The sequence below is a fragment of the Corvus cornix genome, chromosome 9 (genome assembly GCF_000738735.6).
Source record: "Corvus cornix cornix isolate S_Up_H32 chromosome 9, ASM73873v5, whole genome shotgun sequence".
Taxonomy (NCBI): Eukaryota; Metazoa; Chordata; class Aves; order Passeriformes; family Corvidae; genus Corvus; species Corvus cornix.
In genome coordinates, this window is record NC_046339.1 from 5,474,609 (window position 1) to 5,494,843 (window position 20,235).

At 38.7% G+C, this 20,235-nt stretch overlaps 1 protein-coding gene across 10 annotated transcripts in view; it reads left to right on the plus strand.

Annotated features, from left to right (window-relative positions):
• NLGN1 (neuroligin 1) overlaps positions 1-20,235 on the plus strand; it is a 484,704-nt gene that overhangs the window by 445,872 nt on the left and 18,597 nt on the right. The gene's annotated exons all lie outside the window — the stretch shown is intronic.

A 20,235-nucleotide genomic window follows, 5' to 3' on the forward strand; every position in this document is an offset into this window, starting at 1 on the left:
GAGAAGAGCATTTAACATTTGGGAGAAGAGCAGTGACAAAGATGAAATAGCAAAAGGAAAAGAAATGCTGACGACTGAGGGATTTGATAAATGAGAGCTTGAGATCAGCACATCTGACAAGAGAATTGGGAAGGAATCAAAATGTAGTTTTACAGAGTTCTTGTTCAGTTGCTGAGGTGCACTATACTAAATGTTTATTTATGGATCAATTTTTTCCCCTCTTTATTTCTCTGTGTGTGGATTTATCCATTCAATCAGATAAATCTGCTTGCTCATAATAAATGGTAGATAATCTCTGTAAATTGCTTCAGTGAACTCTGTGGGGGGATAGTACTTAATTGTAACAAATGAAATAAAACTGACATAAAAGACAGCAATCACTTCAAAGTAAACACACTATCCTAAGCAACTTCTGTGGCTTTAAAGTGAAGGATAATTTCTACAAGGTGTTGGTTTTAATTGGTTCTTTGGGAGATTTCTTTATAAATTTCTTATAAATTATAAATTATTTTACATTTAAATGCCTCCATTCACTGCTGAGGTAGCCCAGAACTTGAAAAACAATATCATGTTCTTAGAAGAGTCTCTGACTTTGATAATGATTAGAATATTTCCTGAGCCATCCTGGTCTTTACCACTTTGCAAAATTTCTAGGCCAAATGTTTAGGTCCCAGTGTGCGCCATAACATTCTGCTGATGGCTTAATTCAGGATCTGCAGTGCTGCTTGACTCAACTGGGTGGAAGAAACATAAAGAAAAAAATCTTGAGCTCAGCATTTTGTCAAAGGGAAGTGTCAAATGAAGAAAAATATTTACATTACTGAATTCAAGTGTTCCTCCAGCTTAATGACCATAGATAAAATGCAAAAATAACAAAGAATATGTAATTAAACAGGAATAAAGTGTATAAATTCATTTATGATGTTAGTTTTCATGTTGTATGTGTAGTCACTGAGTAGAAACAAATTCTGAAAATTTAATCTTGTAAACAAGTACTGATGACTACAAATAGTGAGGCAAGCAGGGAAGAATCACATCTATCTCCTTCCCCTCTTTTTAATCTGAAAGATTTAAAAAATCAAAGACCTCTTTCCACTTTTTTGCATTATAGTCTGTGATCCAAGCCAGGGAAAAGTAAATACTGCTGCACACAGCTCCATTCATGCTTTCAGGAGGTGCCTTGTTCTCCACAGACCACAAAATAGAAATACATTTATTTAGCTGAGAGGTTCAAATGGAAATGCCAGCCAATATTAGTGAAGTAAATCTAAGGAAAGATAGGTTTTGTGCAGAAGTGGATTATGAAAGGAAAACCAAACCACCTACAGCAAGCCATACTGAATAAAAGAAAAATATTGATGCCTCAGTGTAAGAGCAAAAAGCTCAAAAATCAAAGAAAAGACAGCCTAATGTGTTTATATGATCTCAATCTTCTACTTATGTTGAAGAGGAAGCTTTGTGACCAGCTCTGTTACAGCAGCCCCTGACAGCTCAGGACTGCGTGCTCTTCCACAGCAACTAGAACTGGGAAATCCTGCCACAAAACACTGAAGCCAGGATGGACTGCAATATTTTACAATAATGGGGTTTTTTATATGTGGTCAGAGCAAACTGTAGGAAAAAGACACTTTGATTACAGAAAGGCTTCGCAGATAAAATTCTTTAATCAGTGGAAATGTAAAATATTCTAGGTGTTCCATCTGGAAAAAAGCCCCCAAACTTTGGAAAAAAGGAGAAAATACTTTATTTGCCAAAAGAAAATGTAGTTACAACTGAAGTTAGTCTTCAAGGGGAGTCAGTGGCTCCCTCTGTGAGGTCTGAGAGTATTCAGCCTCTGACAATTAATGAGGAACACAGGATTTCTCTGCAGAATTTTGTTATTTTCTGTGAAAATGCAATTAATCATGAGCAATGCAGAAGTTCTAGTATTGAGCAGGTGCTCTGTACAGCATTATATAGATGAGGCTTGTCCACTCGAGATGCTTTTGTACAGGTTCCCTCTGTTTTCCTATAGAGGGTGGTTAAGAGCGTCCAAACTAAATATGCCTCTGGTGAATAATTTGGATACATTTGTTTTCAGGCCCTAAAGTTATATCTTTACATTATAAATGAAAGCTGTAGTGGTGAACCATGATAAAATGTAGTACTGTACTTGCCATGGCCACCGGGTTTGCACAGCTGACTTGTGTAGGATAAAAAAATCAAAATGAAAAAGTATTTGGAAAGAAAGTAATTTTCTGTGGCTTCCCTACATTTATTTTACGAAATACTACTACGATATAACTGTCAACATTTGTGTTTATTGAAACCCCTATTTATTTCCATATATGGGACCTCATTACGCTAATAGTATACTATTATGTAAATGTATTTTCTATAAATGTCTAGTATCTGTAAGTAGTTTAGTCTCAATGTCCCTAATGTAATATATCAAACAATAACTCATTTGTCAAAGAGAGACAGTTCATTAGTATTCAGCAATCATTTGGACAGAATAAAACAGCAACAGTATAAAAATTGATGTTGCGAAACTTAACAAATGAGGGAATAAGGAAAGTGTGATTCAGGAAATTGCAGGCCTGCCCTCAAGGGCCAATTTTAGGTCACTTGTCTGCATTTTAATATTACATCTGTTTTAGAGAGAGTCTCCAAGTTATTAGGTTGGGAGGGAAGCCAATTTGCAACTGTGACATCAATATCCAGGGGGTTCAATAAATGGGAACATAACAACACTTGGGACAGAGTCAGGGTGAAAAGGTGTCACACTGCCAGCTGTGGCATTGTAACTCAGTTTTGCAATTAAATTATTGAATGATATAAACCTTAACTTTCAACGTGTTTAAATATTGGAAGATTTGCTCTTGAAATCTCTTACCTTTTGAGACAAGGAAGAAGAACATGCATATATGACCTAAATTATGGTACTTCTTCCATTCACTTTAAAATTCCATCACTGCATAGATACATCCAGGTGTGGTTTGTCAACTTGTGGGCAAGCTGGATAAAATACCAGCTCCACAATTTGATGTTAGCTTTCCTGCACAGGCGTCAGGCATGTGTAATTCTCAGCTTCTTGCGTGGTGTTCTGCTTCTTCTCAAATTAGTAATTTCTTTCGTTCTCACGTGTGTGGGTCTCTGTTAACACTGGTTTGCATTACCTGTTTGTAGAGGTACAGAACTTTTGCTGGCCCAGTTATAAAAGGTATTTACAAGGGACTTTAAATTATCTGGAAGCACCTTGTCTCTCATCACCACCATAAGGGTTGCTTGAATATGAATCTCTTTTACGTAAGTTTGAAGGATGCTGTGTGGCTTTTAAATACCGTACTAGGCAGAGCTGCACTTTCCTCTCTGACAATGCCAGCAGCAGATTTTGTGACTCTGTCTGTATTTCTCCATAATGTTCATCTCAGGTCAGAGAACAGCACTGGTGGAGTGAGTGCTCTTCTACTCTTTAGTTGTTCTGGCTCCCATCATTGTATTGAAAAGAAATGGGTATATTCTAAAACAATCCATTGGTTTTGAGATGGGATTTGTGCATGTTACTTTTAATTTGGTTTTTGACCTGAAAGTAAGTGAGCCAGATAGGTAGTTTCCTAGGTACTGAGAAGTGGATTTGCTGTATGCTTGATCCAGGCCTCTATTGCCAGGCTTATTCATGAGGATGTATCTGTTCATTTAATTCAATATTCTGTTCCCCTGTTATTTTTCATCCCAAAAGCACTGTAACCTCCATTCATCAAGTCTAAGATTAACCATCTATGGCTTTTCCAAAAATACCAAGAGCTACACAGTTGCTTTTGAATGAGAATTAGAATAAAACCTTCTTATAATGCTTTCTGTTTTATATTCAGCATCCTCATTTCCATCTTTCACAGCTAAATCGGGTTATTTAGATTACAGCAAGGTCTGAACCAACTCAGATGAAAAAAATTATCTACAGAGCCTATTTACATTTCTTTAATGAAACACTACGTTGGCTTTGTATAGAAAAGATTTTTTAAAGACAAAAACCTGAATGTGATAAGCATAATACTATTGTGAAGTAAAGATGAGCTTAAAACTGAAGCTAGTTTTTGAAGAAAAGGAAAAAAAGAGATTGTTCTTTCAGAGCATGATGTGGATGACAATTAATTGACATGTCACTGGTCATTTTGTAACATTCAGAAGGTAATAGTTCCACAGTGGTATTTGAGACACTTATTCTGACCACACCACAAATTACCTTCACCACCTCAAAGTGCAGCTGTGATAAGAGATGTAAACACTGGGCTCGTTGTGGAAAGTAGCTAATACATGTGCACCTGTGACCCTGGGGTCTGACACTTGTTCCCATGAAGGAGCTGTGGTGCAAACCAGCCCCTTCCCGTGGAACATGTGGATAGCAGGAGCCACGGAGTGACACCCACTCTGCCCCTTGCACATTACCAAGAGGAGGGCACAGGGCAGCTGGCAGTGCAGGATGTGCCTGGTTATGCAGCCACCCCTTTAGGATAGATCAGCTCTCTTCATTGTGTTTTCACAGCACAAAATGACCCAGGATTAGATTTTTTTAAACTATTATTATTTTACACAACCACGGAAGTAACCCCCCAATGTGAATCAACAGTATTTCATTGGCTGGCAGATGGTAGCCAAAATATGGCCCTTTCATTTTCTCTCTAGCAACAATAATTTCCTTTCCTTATGGAACACCTACAGAATGAATTTAAATGAGGCTATCATTCTTTCTTATAAGAGGGGAATATTACCTGTCTGTGCATGAGGAAGGGAATCCTCCAGCTCAAGTCTGTTTTTCCAACCTCTACTCTCATGATGGGAAAGATGTGCCTGCCCAGCCAATCTCTAAACCCAGGGAAAAATTGTAATTTGATGCAGCCCATTTTAATGGTATAATAATTGACAGAGTAGGAAGTTTCCAATATTGTGAGAATGTGACATGAAAATACCTGATACATGAGAAATAACCTGCCATTTCTAAGGTAGTTTAAAACCCAGGCAGTTGAGAACAGATGCAGTCTAGTGACACTCTTTTCAAAGCATCATCTCTGCTGACAGGCTGCTGTGCTGCTTTGGTGAGCAAACAAGAAGTGTTACAAGTGCAGCTGATGAGCAGGCACAGATCATGCAGTGATGAGACTGAAGCAGTATTTATCTCTGGGTTAATACAGTACTGAAATATTAAAATCTAGCCTCATAAATACCTGTTTGAGAGGTAATGAGTCATTCATCAGCAATCTGCTAATGAGTGACAGCAGCTATCAGGTGCGGATTTACAGAAGCCCTAGGACAGCCATGCTAATGACAGGGTTTTTAGTTATTATAACCTGTAATGTTTCTTAAAGGCAATTTTGGAGTCTGCATTATCTCTCGTTACTGTCATTTTAGAACTTCTGGAGGTGTAAGGTTGTTTTTTCTTCCTTTCAAAGGACCTTGATGTGTTTTACAGCAACCTCAAAGATTTTTACAAACACATATTGTTAATGATATGTACATCATTTTATACCAGTAGACAACAAAATAATCCTCAGAAGAGAGAATTGTAATCCTCATCTCTTATGTGGGAAAGATGAGACTTGGAGCTATGATCTGTCTGAAGCTCAGGGGAGAGGATGCAGCTGACAAACCAGGAGAGGTTTTCCACCTGCTGCTGGAGAGATGCTGTGTATCCAAACATGCTCAGGCAGGGCTCTGGAACAGTTAGTTATTTCTCAGTCATGGACTAATTGAAACAGCAGACAAGAGGAAAATCCAAATTCAATCCATGTACAGGTATGCAGACTGCTTGCACTAGGGAGGAATTTAGCTCTGGTTTGACTATTGATAAAAACACAGCTCAAACTCAGAAATACTTATTTGCTTCCTCTTTTGGATGATTTTTCTTACCTTCCAGTAAGGGGATTAATATATATGCCAGATTTTTGGGGGGTTCTTTGCACTGTGTTGTTGAAGTTGCTTGTGTGGTCACGTTATGTTAAAGCAGTTAAAGCTGCCTTTAACTCCAGGGATAATTGTTTAGTCACACAAACTCTGAATTGGTCTGCACAAAAATACAGTCCATGTGTTGTGTCTGTTGCAAAACAAGGCACAAAGGACTGAAGACCAAGCAGGAGCAACCAAGTTATAATACAGTGAAGAAGTCACTGGTTAGAACACAACTAAAACACAGCCTGGAGGTGCCTCTGGTAACATTTTTGTCCTTCATCTAACTGGATCCAAACACTGAAGTCTGTGCTGGATTCTTCAGAAGAGTTTTTAACAGTCCTTCTCTTAAGGTTTACCAAGCCAGGAAAATAAGGGGATAAAAGAACACACCAAACCCTTGGTTTCTTTGTGCTTTGGCATCATTACATGTACATACAATTAATGTGCTGTCCTTGGTGCTTTACCCTGCCAATATGAAGGCAGGCTTAGACAAAATGACTCTTCAGATATTTCACATATGAAAACTAGCAAATATCAGCTTACTTAACAACAAAATAGGTTGTTGGTTTTTTTGTTTTTGTTTTGTTTTGTTTTGTTTTTTTTAAGACAAGAAGGTAGCTTGTAGCTAAAATGTCCAGAAACTGGATTAGCAGTCTATAACCTCCAGGGCCAGTGCCTGTTTGGAGCACCACAGCTGCTGCAGATGGCTCAGTGCCAGCCAGACACAGAAAGTGCCTCTCCACCTTCAGCAACAAATGATTCTCCTACAGAGCCAGCAAAGTTCTACCAACTGCTGCTGTAGATTAATGCACAGGGACAGTAAATGGGACCTGATGGTCCAGCAGATGAAGGCAGAAGGCCCAAAGTGATAAACTGCACTTGCAGCACGGGAATAATTCAGTCACTCTAATCAGGGTCTGTGGATGCAGAGTTATCCATGCTCAGCACCATCTCCTCAGCTGTAAGTCCATAGAAAGATTATTTACAGTGAATAAGACTTCCAAGTTGTTCATGTTTACAGACTTCCATCTGATAGAGCTCAGTGCATTACCAGCCTCCAACTTTCCAGATCTTGAATTTCCTGGCTGGTGAACTATTAAAATGCAGATTAACTAAACTTCAAACAGATTTATTGCAGATGGCTCCTGCAAAATCCTTTCAGATTACCTGCCTCCGGACATCATTTCCTAGTCTGTAGGGGTTCATTAAGGACAGATTTAAATGAGTTAGCTGGGAAAAGGCCAGCAGGAAGAGTATGTTGAAAATTATTCATATTATTATGCTTGATCTAGCGATATAGGTTTACCTTTTAGGAATGTTTTCAGTTTCTCATTTGCTGTAATGAAGAAGACATGCAAGCATGCCTCGTGGATCATGGCATTGTTTAGGAGTGCATTTCATAACCTCTGAGTTATTTGTGGCAAAGAAAGTCACCCGTGCTGAGAGTGCAAAGAGCAAAGACAACAGCCGCAGTGCATGTCACTCGCAGTTCTCAGCTGCAGCAACTCAATTTCCCTCTGAGCAGAGCCTTCAGATTCCAAACATAGCCGTGAAGCATTTCACTTTGTTTCTGTCATCTAACCCATTTCAAAATAAAATTAGCCTGGGGGTTATTAAAAAAAAAAAAAAAAAAAGCAATGTTTAGACTTACATGATTTGCTAATTGTGCTGCCATTTGGTTCTTACAAATTGGCTCCAAAGCTCTGAAGCTGTTTGGTGGTTTGTTTTTTTTTCCAGAGAGGTAGTTAATCTAAATTTATGCAGGAGCACTGTAATGACTTCTCCTTCAGACTATGAGGGGTTTTTAATCACTTTCAACATTTAGCCCCTGATTGGGCAAAGCACTTGAATCTAAGCACTTGGGTTCTCCAGCTCCTCACTGAAATGGGGCTGAGGACTAAATGCTGAATTCTTGGTTGCCTCAGGTTTTTAAAGAAAGTGGAAGTGCAGCCCTGTGAGCAGGCATAATTTTGAAGGTATTTTGCACTAAATTGGGGCCCTGGATGTGTCTGGCAGTACCATTGGAGCAGCAGAAGCCAGGGTCTCTCTTGATCTCATGTACCTCCCTGCTTGTGCCACTTAAATGGCAGTCTTGCCTCTAGATTTTATTCTGTACTTACACAGGCTAAATATAGTTCTCCTAAGTTGTTTGAAACCACTTTCCACTTCAGATCTCTAAATGTCTTATTCGTTATTGCAAATGAAAAACTTAAGAGTGTTTTGATAGTGTCAAGCACACAGTCCAAATACTCCTCATAGCATCCTGATCCAATTCACTTTGACTTCAGCGGGTACAGAAAACAGTTTGAAAATTCCATCTATTTCCAAGCTGAAGCAATGTGCTCCATTGACAAGGATTTGCCAGAAAAAGCTGCCAAGCACTGAGAAGTGTTCAGCCCCTTGGACTGACTTGTGCATGAGCTGGCTGTAGTCTAACAGATACGGTTCAGATATTGAACCCTGGTCTTCAGTGATGAAAATTTAGTGTGTTAAAGAGTGACAGCAGCTTGTTCTTCTGACTAGTGCTGACCCTCACACCTGCTTCAGCAGTTTTGTTTTCAGTCTCTGTGTGCTCGAAACCAAATTTCCTACCATGTTTCCCTCTAAAATGTGCTCCTTCACTGCTGCAAACAGATGTTTTTGCAGCTACACTAGTGCAGGTTAACAACCACAATAGTAAAGTGCATGTGGGTTTTAGAGTTTATCCCCTTGAGCTTTCATAAATGCTCTTTTCAGGCTCTAACGGCGTTGCTGATGTGTGTGTGCAGGTGTCAGTTGTGTTGAAGTATACTTGCAGGCATTCATGGCTGCACAGGATTGATGAACATGGCAACTGGGGGTTGAACAGCAGGTGCTGAAAAACTACCCTTTTTCCTTCAGCTCTTAATTTTCTAGAGCTCTTTAAATGACTGCAGAACTATTCAATTGTATTACAAATACAGCTCTTTTATTATTTTTGGAGCATTATAAGCATAACTATCATGATTGGAGTTTTAATCTGTCATGGATTTTACCTCACCATCAAAAAAAAAAAAAAAGTTTCATTAGAGGTATTTTCAAGAATGTACTTTTAATCCTAAATGCCTGCAAATAGGAGTTCTTTGCCAAATTCTGACTGGTAAACAGCACGAATGCTTCATATGCTTCTGTAGCCACTTTCAAAAGATTGTGCCAAAGTACATAATGCATCAAAGTTTGCACTGAAAAAGGAAAATCAATCAGGTCAGATACTGTTTCAGCCTGAAGCTTGTTTGGATGTTTGCTTGCTTTCTGAAAAGGTTGGGAGCCATTTCCTCTCCTGGTTTGGGAAAACTTGCAGGACTGATCCCTGCTCTAATGGTTATGTGACCCCTGGAGGACATCTGTTATTTTTCTTTCAGTGAATGAAGAACAGTAGATACATAAATGTCAGTAGGAATGGACAAGAGCTACTAATCAGAGTTAAATCTGATAACCTGGTCTGGTTGTGTAATGGGTTAAGTCAATTTTGCTGTCCCTGGGAAAAAAGGTAGGCATGAAAGGGAGTTTTCCTAGAGAGCAGTTCATGACAGAAAATACAAAGTTCTTCAGAAAAGCCTGACCCTTGTTTCTAAAGCTTTACTGAAATCACATCGACATCCTTTATAAAAAAATGCCTTTTTCTAGAGAGCCATTCAGAGGATCTGAAGCATATTGTGCACTCACGTTCCAGGTTCTCTAACCTTCTGCAGTAATTGGCAGCTAGCCTGCTTCAAGATAAAATTTATAAAGCAGAGAAAGTCTCCCATATGCTGCCCTTTTAAGGAAAGTCTTCTCATTACTGGAAAGCAGGAGCACAGTGATGGTAAAGTACTGTAGGGATCATTTATCAATCATGCTATCAACAAAGCTGCAGAAACACAGAACTGGAGAAATTAGGGAAAAGCTCTCTTTCATCTCTCCATTTTCACCAACACAAAAGATTTCTAGCGCTTTGTGTCTCTTACTTTCCACATTTCAAATCAATGAAGTATGCCACCATGTCCCCTCATTTTTAGCAGTTGTCATGACCAAGAAGTGTATTTGTTTCTTGTCCTTATTTTGGTGCTATCATGTCCAGTGATAAACCTTATGTGGTAACCTGAATAATTTATACTGAAACGTACCTGCTGTCCCTGGGTGGCTTTGACCAAACTATATTCATTTTACCTTGTGTTGTTTACCCACTTTTTAATCTTTCCCGAACACTCTCCCTTTGAGCATCTTATCATTTTTACTTCTCTTTTGTGAGCTTATTCCCATTTGTTTTTCCTTTGTATTCCAGATAAGAAAGACACACTGTGACACCTGTGTTGTTTAGCACCTTTCAGATGCTAAGCAAGTGCTGAGCTCATTTGCAGAAGGATCACTTTTGGCTGCTCTATGGCAATGCAAACCTGTGATGGACTTAACTGGGGTGGAAGGGGAGAAATCTTTGATGTTGTTATCCCATCTTCTCCCATTTCTCCCCAGGTTTAGCAGTCTTCATTTCCTTCTGAAGCTAATCTTTCTCATCATGTTTTTATACTCTCTGCCTCTATTTTATTGCTGCTGTGGTCACAAGCCCCTGTCCTTTTGTAGTCTTATTGGTTAATTTAACTGATCATCTTCCCCATTATTTGTCAGGGTTTTAAATGAGGTGCTGACACCATTTTTTGTGACATTCACTTCAATACCCTGTACGAGCAACGTGGTCCCTGAAATCAAGAGCTCATTTGTTGTGAACTTATGGAATCTTCAGGTCATGAAGGAATTATCTGACGAGAGAAGCAGACAATCATAAGCAAGGAACAAAATTCGATAAACAGCATCCAATAATCTCAGACAAATACAACTGTCAGCTCTGTGTTGATGAATCACAGACATTTTCCCAGCTTCTTGATTTCCCCTTCCTGACTCTCAGCACTCTAATTATTTGGGAGAGTGAGAAGGTTGTTACTTTATCCTTCCAGCTTCCTTCTGTCCCTAACAAAAATATGAATACATTCCCAATTTTCTCATATTTCTTGTTTTGGATTATTCTTTTCACTAAATAGTTGCACTATTCTTTCCATTTAATGAAATGGTTTCAGCTTTCTCTCCTGTTTAATGAGTTGGAAAATTAGCATTGAATGAGAATAGTCCATGGCTTTGGTCTGTAGTTCAGGAAATCTGTGAGAAGGAAAGGAAACGCTTGTAAAGGCTGTCTGCAGACTCAGGAATGGTCTTCATTTTGCTTTTTTAATTTTATTTAGAGTACATGTAAAGAGCTTAGTAAATGAAAACAGATTCACTTCAGCAGAAGGCAATGCTGTTCAAATGCTAAAGCTTTTTTTCCCAGACTATTATTTTTCAAAACTTAGTTTTTATCAGGTGTTTTTTTAAATTTGTTCCTCAAATTTACTTACATTTTTCCTCAAATGTACCTACATTTATGTTTAGCAATTGATAAGATCTCAGAGGGTTTTATTTAAGTTATTTAACCACACATAGATTTCTGCATTCTGGCTCTTTTGTTATTCTTTAATATAGTGCTAATGTGACAGTATTAGGTGGCCATTAGTGTTGTATTTTATCATAATAAGTGATGAGATTGTGATTTTCTAATCTACAGTGGTGTCTAAAGGTCACTGCAACAGCCCAGCTCCACAGCACCACAAGAATCTGTGTTTTATGGATAAGTCCATTACATGGAATCACATATGTGGGATGAACAGGCAGCACAAGGAGCCTTTATCAGCATTCAGCCCCCAAGGGTTGTGCACAACACAGGAAAATCCAATTAGAGCCACGGGGAGTTTTTCAATCTCTTAATCGGCATTGCAGCACTGCAGATGGATATTATTGCCCACTACTTAAACTTTATTACTCCATTTTTCTGTCTGTAGCCCTTCTCCCCGCCAGCCCACCTTGAAGAGATGGCAGGCACAGCCATCTAAAACTTTTTATGACCTTGGCATCTGCACTGTTTTGTCTCATGAAAGATAAGTACAACTGTGACAACACAGAGGAGCCCGGCAAGGATTAAAGCTGGTTCCACCACTGCAGTTTGCTCTGCCCCCCAGTCTCGAGAGCCTCACCTGCCCCTAATGACAGAATTTGTAAGACCAACCTCTTTTTGAGGCTGATGTTTTCCAAAGGAGAGGCAGGATGATCTAGGATGAGGGAGCAGGTGCTGGCTGCATTCGAGCCCTGGCTTGCACGGAGGTGCAGATTCATTGTGTGACCTTGCATTGAGTCACTTGACTTCCAGTGTTTCAGTTGTGCTATAAAATTGACTAAAAGCAGGACTTAAACCAGGCACTGCATCCTGGGTAAAAAATAGACTCAGGGAAAACATATAGGAGGAGGGGATTATGTTTTTGTATCTTAAAATACCTTTCCTGACAGAGAGGGTGGGTTTGCTATGGATGAATAATCCGTTAACATAAATTACTGTTATTTTCAGTGGTGGCTTACCAGGTATATGTATCAAAGAGTGATACAGTCTGCTTGATTTTATGGTACATTAACTTTGCCAGAATGCATTTATTATATTTAAAACCTGCTAGGTACCTGCAGTGGGAACAAAGATTGCGTAATTATTTTTTCTTTAGCTTGTGGGAAACCAAATGCTTTGAATATAAAAGATTCTAGGGGTGAAAAGTTCATTCAGTTCACCCCTCCATAGGGAGACTACAGACAAAAGGAATCTGATTACTAATTTGAAAACAGATGAAAGGAACCAATATAGTGATGAAATAACTGCTACTTCCATTTCTGCCCCTTGTATTATTGGAAACAGTAAATAGATGCAATAATTGAGCTGTGAAGCAAATTTTTCATTATTTTATAATAAGCATCTTCCCCAATCAATTAGTCACTTTGGAATAAAGAGCTTCAGGTTTTGATTTCAGAACCTGTATGTGAGATTTTGTTGAAACAGCAACAAACAGTAGGGAGTGTCCCAATGTGCAGTCCCTGTTTTAAATGAGGAATGCAGAGTCTATGGAATTAATGGAAATATCTTCATTAAGTTCACGGGCTTCGCTGCTTCAGAAAACAACAATCATTTGTTCTGGAAAGCATTGCAAAATCCTCATGAGCAAATTCATAGGTAAGGATTTCCATTTTGCAGGGCATTTCCCTGGATGTGTTGGATGTGTTCATTCTTACACCCCAGCTCGGTTACTTTGTTATCTGATCTCTCATCATTTATGCAATAACTGCGCCTCCTTATTCTCTCTGGTTTGTACACTGGTCAGTACCTGCTCTGTGTGGGGAGAGAGTGTCTGTACGGATATTGTGGTGTGCAGAAGGCTCTCTGATCTTTATTTGTCAACAATGAAACTCATTAATCCCCATGTATAAGTATATATGTGTTACAGAAAGAAAAATAAATTAAACTCACCACTTCATTTTGAAAGCAGAGAACACCTTCCCAGTTCCACAACTCCTATGCTTTGAACAGGAGAAGGGATCCAAATTACACATATTTAAAATTTAAGAAGCCTGGAGGTTCCAAGCAATAGCAAATTTTTGCCGGTCCAGACGTAGCATTTTTTCAGTCAACAGGTTTTTAGTACATAGAGCCTTTTCCCCATTTCCTGTATCTATTTTGGCATAGCTCTGGGAAGAGGGACAAAGGTAGAAGGAAGCATAAACTCTCCTACATGGCCTGTTCCCAGCAGCTATCAAGCAGTGATTTACAGTATTAAAGTAAATATTTTTCATAGCTTGCACAGCAGTGTTTGTGTTTAGCCACTTTTAGTGTGAGATATAACACATTGTTGACTGTGATGAATACACACTGGGAAACAATAGCTGGGGCAGTGCACAGAAGTATTTAGAAAGGGTTTAGAATGAAGCAGCAAATACAGAATTGAAAAAGTAGGGAGAGGATTGGGAAAAAAATCAGTTCAAGGTTAGATTAGATCCACCTTCATGTAGACTGTCATAGCTGGGCATTGACTTCTCAGAGGTGTCTTGGGGTGACTGGAGCACAATATTCCAGCCACTGAAATGCTTTTACGTGTCTTCCATAATGCTGTTAGTCTTCCAAACTTACAGAAAATAATTGCAATTTTCAGGAGGGGAAGAAGGAAGGGTACAGCAGAAGTTCTAATTTCCATCCTAGAAAGAAACACATTGTAATTTCCATCCTAGAAAGAAACACATTGTCTTATAACTACGGAGACCAGTGATAAATATTTAGGGAATTTTTCTATTTCTTTTCTTAAATCACGTGATTTTTCCATTAGAATTAGCAAAATTATTCATATTTTCTTTGCATTTGACTGATGGATCATTGAAAAGCAAAAAACATGTGGTACCTTTTGTTCTGATGGAGGAAAACAGCAATGATACACAAAATAACACTAAATGAAACTGCCAGTGATTGAGCCACTCCCTTTCTACAGTCTGCAGCCAACCCATCACTGCTGTTTCCAGAAGTTAACAAATGAAAAGAGGTGAACTTGCCTTCTTCAGTAACTCTCTCCTGAGTAAAGCACAAGAACCCAAGTACTTTAACGGTCAAGTGATGTTCTACACTGGTGACTACAACTACAAAGTTAGGCACATGTTATGTTAGAAGCTGGGAAATCATATAAAGATTAATCAAGCCAGCACATCAACTCATTGTATCCCACTGATCCTCCACTGAAAGCAGCTGGTATTTTGCTAGAAGTACTCTGCCAGAAATGGGACATGATTCAATATTGCAGCGTCAGAGATGCCTTTGTTAACTGCAGCAATCCTCAGAGTCAGCAGAAATACTGTTGAGTATAAATACATTTTCTGACAAATCTCAAGCAGTCCAAGAACGCAATCCCTTGCAGATGCGCTTTACATTCAGTAACTTCGTCAGGATGTTGCTTTAGATTGATGATAATTACTGATGTGTCATTGGGGGTGTGTTGTTGAGCAAAGTCCATTAAAAATCAATTTGTTTCATCAGTTAGCACCCAGCTTACATTATGCAGTATGTTCAAAGAGCATCCACACTGGAATTCTAAAGGTGGCCATGAGGCTGGAAAAAAACCTTCAAAATGCAGTGGCACAGTAATTCTGTTCTTCATGGCTGAGTTCTACCAGATCCTGTTTCTGGCCTCAAAATTCAGAGCCAGGTTCAACTCCTGCTTCCACCACAGCTTTCCTCTATAATCTTGGCCTGTCACTCCCCTCTTTGTGCTGTCTCCTTGCTCCTATGACTTGAGTGTTGCTATTAACTTACTGTTCGAGGTAAGGATAAAAACATAATATTCTGTAAACCATCCCAATTTTCAGAGTAATTCAGGGCAGCGTTTAAATGTCATAAAAAAAAAGAACAGTAATAGACCATTTATATTTTGTTCCCTCCCTTAAGGACCAGATTATGACAGAAATCAAAGAAGACCTTGGGACTTGGGCTTGCTTATGTGCCATATGGAAATGTCTGACTTAGAGGAGGGAGAGGTGGCAGGTGGTGTGCAAGGAGCAGCTCCAGGAGAACACAGTGTCCTCTATCTGGCTACTGCAGGATTTTTGAATCTTTTTTTTTTTTTCCCTAGGATTATGATGCTGTGACAGCATCAGCAGAAATCTGCTCCTCTTAGTCTTCTGAAAAGCTGTGAATTGAATTGGTTTAATAAGCCCTCTTTTAATGTTATTTCCTCTTCCCAACTTTTCCTTTCCACATGTTGATTCATTTCCTTTGCACAAGCCCTAAGAACACTCTTTGTTAGCTCTCTAACACAGTTTAGTCCAGGGATGTGGTGAGGTTTTAAGCCTTTTACAATAATAAACACCTAAAATCACCTGTTAATACATACTGTCTGCAATCTTTATTTTCAGATGACATGTTCTTTAGTCCTATGAGTTCACTGATACACATGAATGAGGTTTCCTGTCATAGTCCTGCTTTTCATAGCTAATTGACATTCTTGGATGGGAATGAAATATTTTCCCATTGTAAATAACAGATAGCATTGTGCTGTCCGTGCAAAAAAATACTGGGTTTAGTGACAAGCTTTGCATATGTAACAAAATCCCTTGAAGGCCCAAATTCTGTGACTTTTCTCCCCTTGAGTGTCTCTTCCTGTGCAATTAAGGAGGCTGTTTTCAGTTACTTAAGAGAAATAAGTGGAGGAGAATAGAGCCCTAAGAAATGAACATTAGTTATCCCAAAAGGGACCTAGTGAGAATTGAAGCTTAAAAGGGTCTACACAGTTTAATTCATGTACCATCTGTTTTTGGGAAAATTAGCACAGATTAGATTTTCCGACTCATCTGAGGCTAAGAAACTGCCTTTAGAACCTGTAGTATTTGCTTAAGTATTAAAAACAAATTAGCACCATTTTACTTACTGTGTGAATCCTGTGCATATCAGCTCCCTTTGGAGTAAGCTACAAGAATTGTAACAGCAGAATAGCAAAGTGATGCCTCTCAGCCAGCCACTCCTTGCCATCGTGTTTCTTAGCTGCTTTATGGTAATGCTTGACATTCCTGTGCTCTTCTGAGCACTGTTTTGTTAGATGTGACCATTTTGTATAAATTCAGTTATTGCTTGGGGCTGAGAATCTGCTCCCTGTGACCTCTGACTGGTGTTTCTGCTCTCAGTTTGGCTGCAAGGGGGTTTTGTAAGCTTAAAGACATCTAATTTAATGCAAAAGTAACAGAAGAATATAACACTCACACTCAAAGACTGGGTAATTGTATTGTATCAAAGTATTACATTATAATTACAGGATAGCTTTCAAAAAAAGAAAAAAAAATTATGCTTTAAAATACATGACAGAAGCATGAAATAATATAGGTTTTCTGGTTTTAGTTTTCCCCACTGTTGCCACTTACCAGGTTTCTGTGTTCTGATGGCCAAAAGGTGGAACTAGCCCTGCTGAATGAGACTTGTGATACTCTCCAAGTAGGCAATATTGAACACCAGGCTTCCTGCTGTGGACCAAATGTAGGGGCAGTAAATGCAAAGTTAGCACCTTTGACAGTGTATTTACCTCAGCTGGACTCAGTTTTTCTTTCACTCTATTTGTTGCAGAAGTCTTTAAATGTAGGACAGTCTCAGTTATTGGGAGCTGGATGGCATATGTACACACAGTTTTCTTTTCAGAGATTCCAGCCTCTTACTTCAGCTTCCAGTCATCTCACATACTTAATTCTACAAAACATCAATTATTTTATGTTATCCATTAAATATTACTTAGTTGAGACACTTTGTTGATGTTTGATGCTGTATCTATGAATGTAGTTACTAATGTGATGCTTTTACATATCTCAAAAGATGAAAGGCCTGGAATTACACCCTTGGTTTGAACTGGCAAGTTTTCTTGACTTGAATAGAATTAGATTTAGCAGAGCAATGAGCCTGGTCCATAATTTTCAGATGAAGGAGGGGTAATGCACATGATACTCATTGCAGAGTAGAATGAAAGGATGCAACATCGAACAGAAAACTGGAACTCTGCATTTACTTGAAGTTGCAATATGTAACCTTTCAAAGAATTCTCTAATTATAATTAAACAGAGTAAAAACATGAGCAAATAAAGATTTTTAGATTGTTGTTGCAAACAGTACAGGTGCTTTTGTGCTGGTACTATTTTGGGGAATGGAACTTTAAGCCTGGATATCAACATGCTGATAGTATGAGCCTGTGTGTGCCCATGTTAAAGCATTTTTTACTAAAGCCTCTAAATAAAGGTATTCCAGTTTTGCTTTTGTGGTACCAAGGTGCCAACTGGAAAGTGCAACTCAGAGTACTACGAGGCTTGTTCTTCTGGTACTCCAGAAACCAACTGTGAGTTAATCGGCGATTTTTCACAGACGACATCTAATCTATAAGTATAAATTACTTTTCACTCCTATTATGCCTTAATTGAAGTGCACCAATGTGAAACTGCAATAGATGGAGCTTCAGTAATTCTAGCCTCAATTAACTTTGTGTGGATTTGAGTCCTTTTTCCTTCCTTTCCCTTGGACTAAGAAGAATTCTTTGACATCTTGTATTTATTTAAATAATTGCTAGAAAAGTTAGAGGGATATGCATGTGATGAGGTATTCTGTAAGACCACTCTGAAGAGATAGGCAGGAGTTGTGTGTATGATTTATAAATTAGTACATATCTTTTATGTCCTACTGTTTTGTTTAACAGCTGTACCATCAGCAGTAGCCAAACCCCTCAGGATTCTCCTGGGGAGGAATAGTTTAATAGCAATCATTTTTTGGGTAGATGGCAGTTACTATCTCTGTAACAGCTACCCTCATCTCATCCTTGACTTTTCTTCAGCTCCCTGCCTTTAAGACACAAAATGTATGTTGCAGCAGAGTAAAATCACAGTGAAGAAATAAAGCACCTTGCTGTCTGGAACAGGAAATTCAGATACAGCAGAAAGCAAAAATTGTGCTAGGAGAGGCAGGATGCTGAGTAGGAAGAGAACAGGCATATGGTGATGCAGCTAATTCTTAGTTACTTCACATTTTACCAGAACTGATATATATTTACCAGAAAATTAGATTTGATGCCTCTATCTGAGCATATATGCTCTTACAAATGATTCTGGTGTTCAGTTAATAGCAATGAAAACAGCCTAAGAATCCCACTAGCACAAGCCTGTGGATTAAAATAGTTGTTTACAACATGTTTTCGTTACAGACCTCCCCAAGTTTTCCCTCGTGGCTCAGATGGTCAGAAAGCATGTTTGTGTTTGCTTTTGACTGGGTTGCTCTTCTGAGTGATCTTTTGCCACTGATAAAAAGCCCACAGACTTTGAGAGGTCAACAGGTATAAAGTGGAAAACCTGCTGTATTTCTTAGCTTTCTCACTGTCGGCCAAGTCCTTTTCTCTGAGTATTTCCAGCCTCCTGCTCACTGTGGTACCACTGCACGTGGTGTTGCAGCAGGGCAGCAGGTGTGGCTGTGATGCCACAGGTAGGACAAGGAGTTTGTCACCTGCAGAGTGTCTGGAGAGAGTGAGGCAGGTTGTTATCACTGGAGTAGAAATATTGCCACATGTTCCCGAGGATTTGTCAAGTAATAAATGGAGGTTGTGCCCCAAGTGTATTTCAAAGAGCACAGTGGACACAGATAGAAATCCACACGAATAACAGAACAAGAATGATGCTGATGCTGATTAAATAGGATTAAGCTTTGCAAAAAGAAAAGGGAAGAGGAAAGGCAGAGGAAGAGAGAAAGAAGGAAGATAGATAAGTTTTATTTCCAGGCTTTCTCAAAACGTACTTAAATTCCCAGTACTGTCTTCACTGAGCGAGCTACACAAGTCAGATCTGGATTATTTAAATCTGATGTGTTCTTTAACTCACACATCCAAAAGTAAGGCAGGATTTTTGTGACCTCTACCTGTATTCTACTGTTTGTAAAAGTTTCCTAAATTGAATCTTATCTCAACAGGGCCATATTCAGAAGGCCTCCAGTTGTGATTTAAGAATGCAAGCAATGACATACTGAATCGAGTTCTTCGTAAATTGGTCCAATGGTTAATATTTTCTATTTATTTTCAAATAAGGAGATTCGAGTTCACAGTAAATTAGCACCATAATTTCTGTGTTCTGTCTGAAAGATTGCACTTCCAAATAGAAGCTAGGCTTCTAACTAGTGATTTGCATATGCAGTTTTATATGAAGACTTCCAACTTCCTTTTCATCAGCTCAGAGAATATATATTAGCATTGATTGGACCCTCATTGCAAATCTCAGTACTGGGAAGAAGAATTAAAAATTATGGCGCTGTCCCTCTCAATGGAACTCTTAATTAGGATTTTTTTTTATTTCTAAAGTATGAATTTTCCCTTCTAGTGAAATTAAACCCATCCTTTCTCTCATTTACTATATAGTCAAAATTCTGAAAAACTGCATAGGATTATTGGGAAAAAAAAAGCATTAATATGGAGCCAGAGTGACCATTATAAAGATGATTTCCAGGCTAAAATCAGAAAAAATGTTCTCTGGCATGTAATAATCAATTAAAATATATTACCTAAGAGATGTGAACTGCATGTAGTTCTGAGTATCTGCACATATTATACAGCTTATTATACAGCAAAAATTTCTCAGATATATTGTGTAAAAAGATCTTCAAGTCCCATCTGGGCTACCTTCAGATGATGAACTCATTTTGCCCAAATCTTGAATGAAAATGGAAAGCAGAGTTTTATGGGGTCAGTTTTGATCTTTAAAGACTTGCACATTAAGAACATTGATATTTGTTAACTCTCCTCTATAAAATCTCTTCTGGGTTTGTAGCTGCTGCCTTGAGTTGTATCACCTAAAATTAAAAGCTATGGAATACCACATGAAAGGCCAGCATATCTTAATGCCTGGTTCCTGAGCTTGCTACTGAAAATGGGG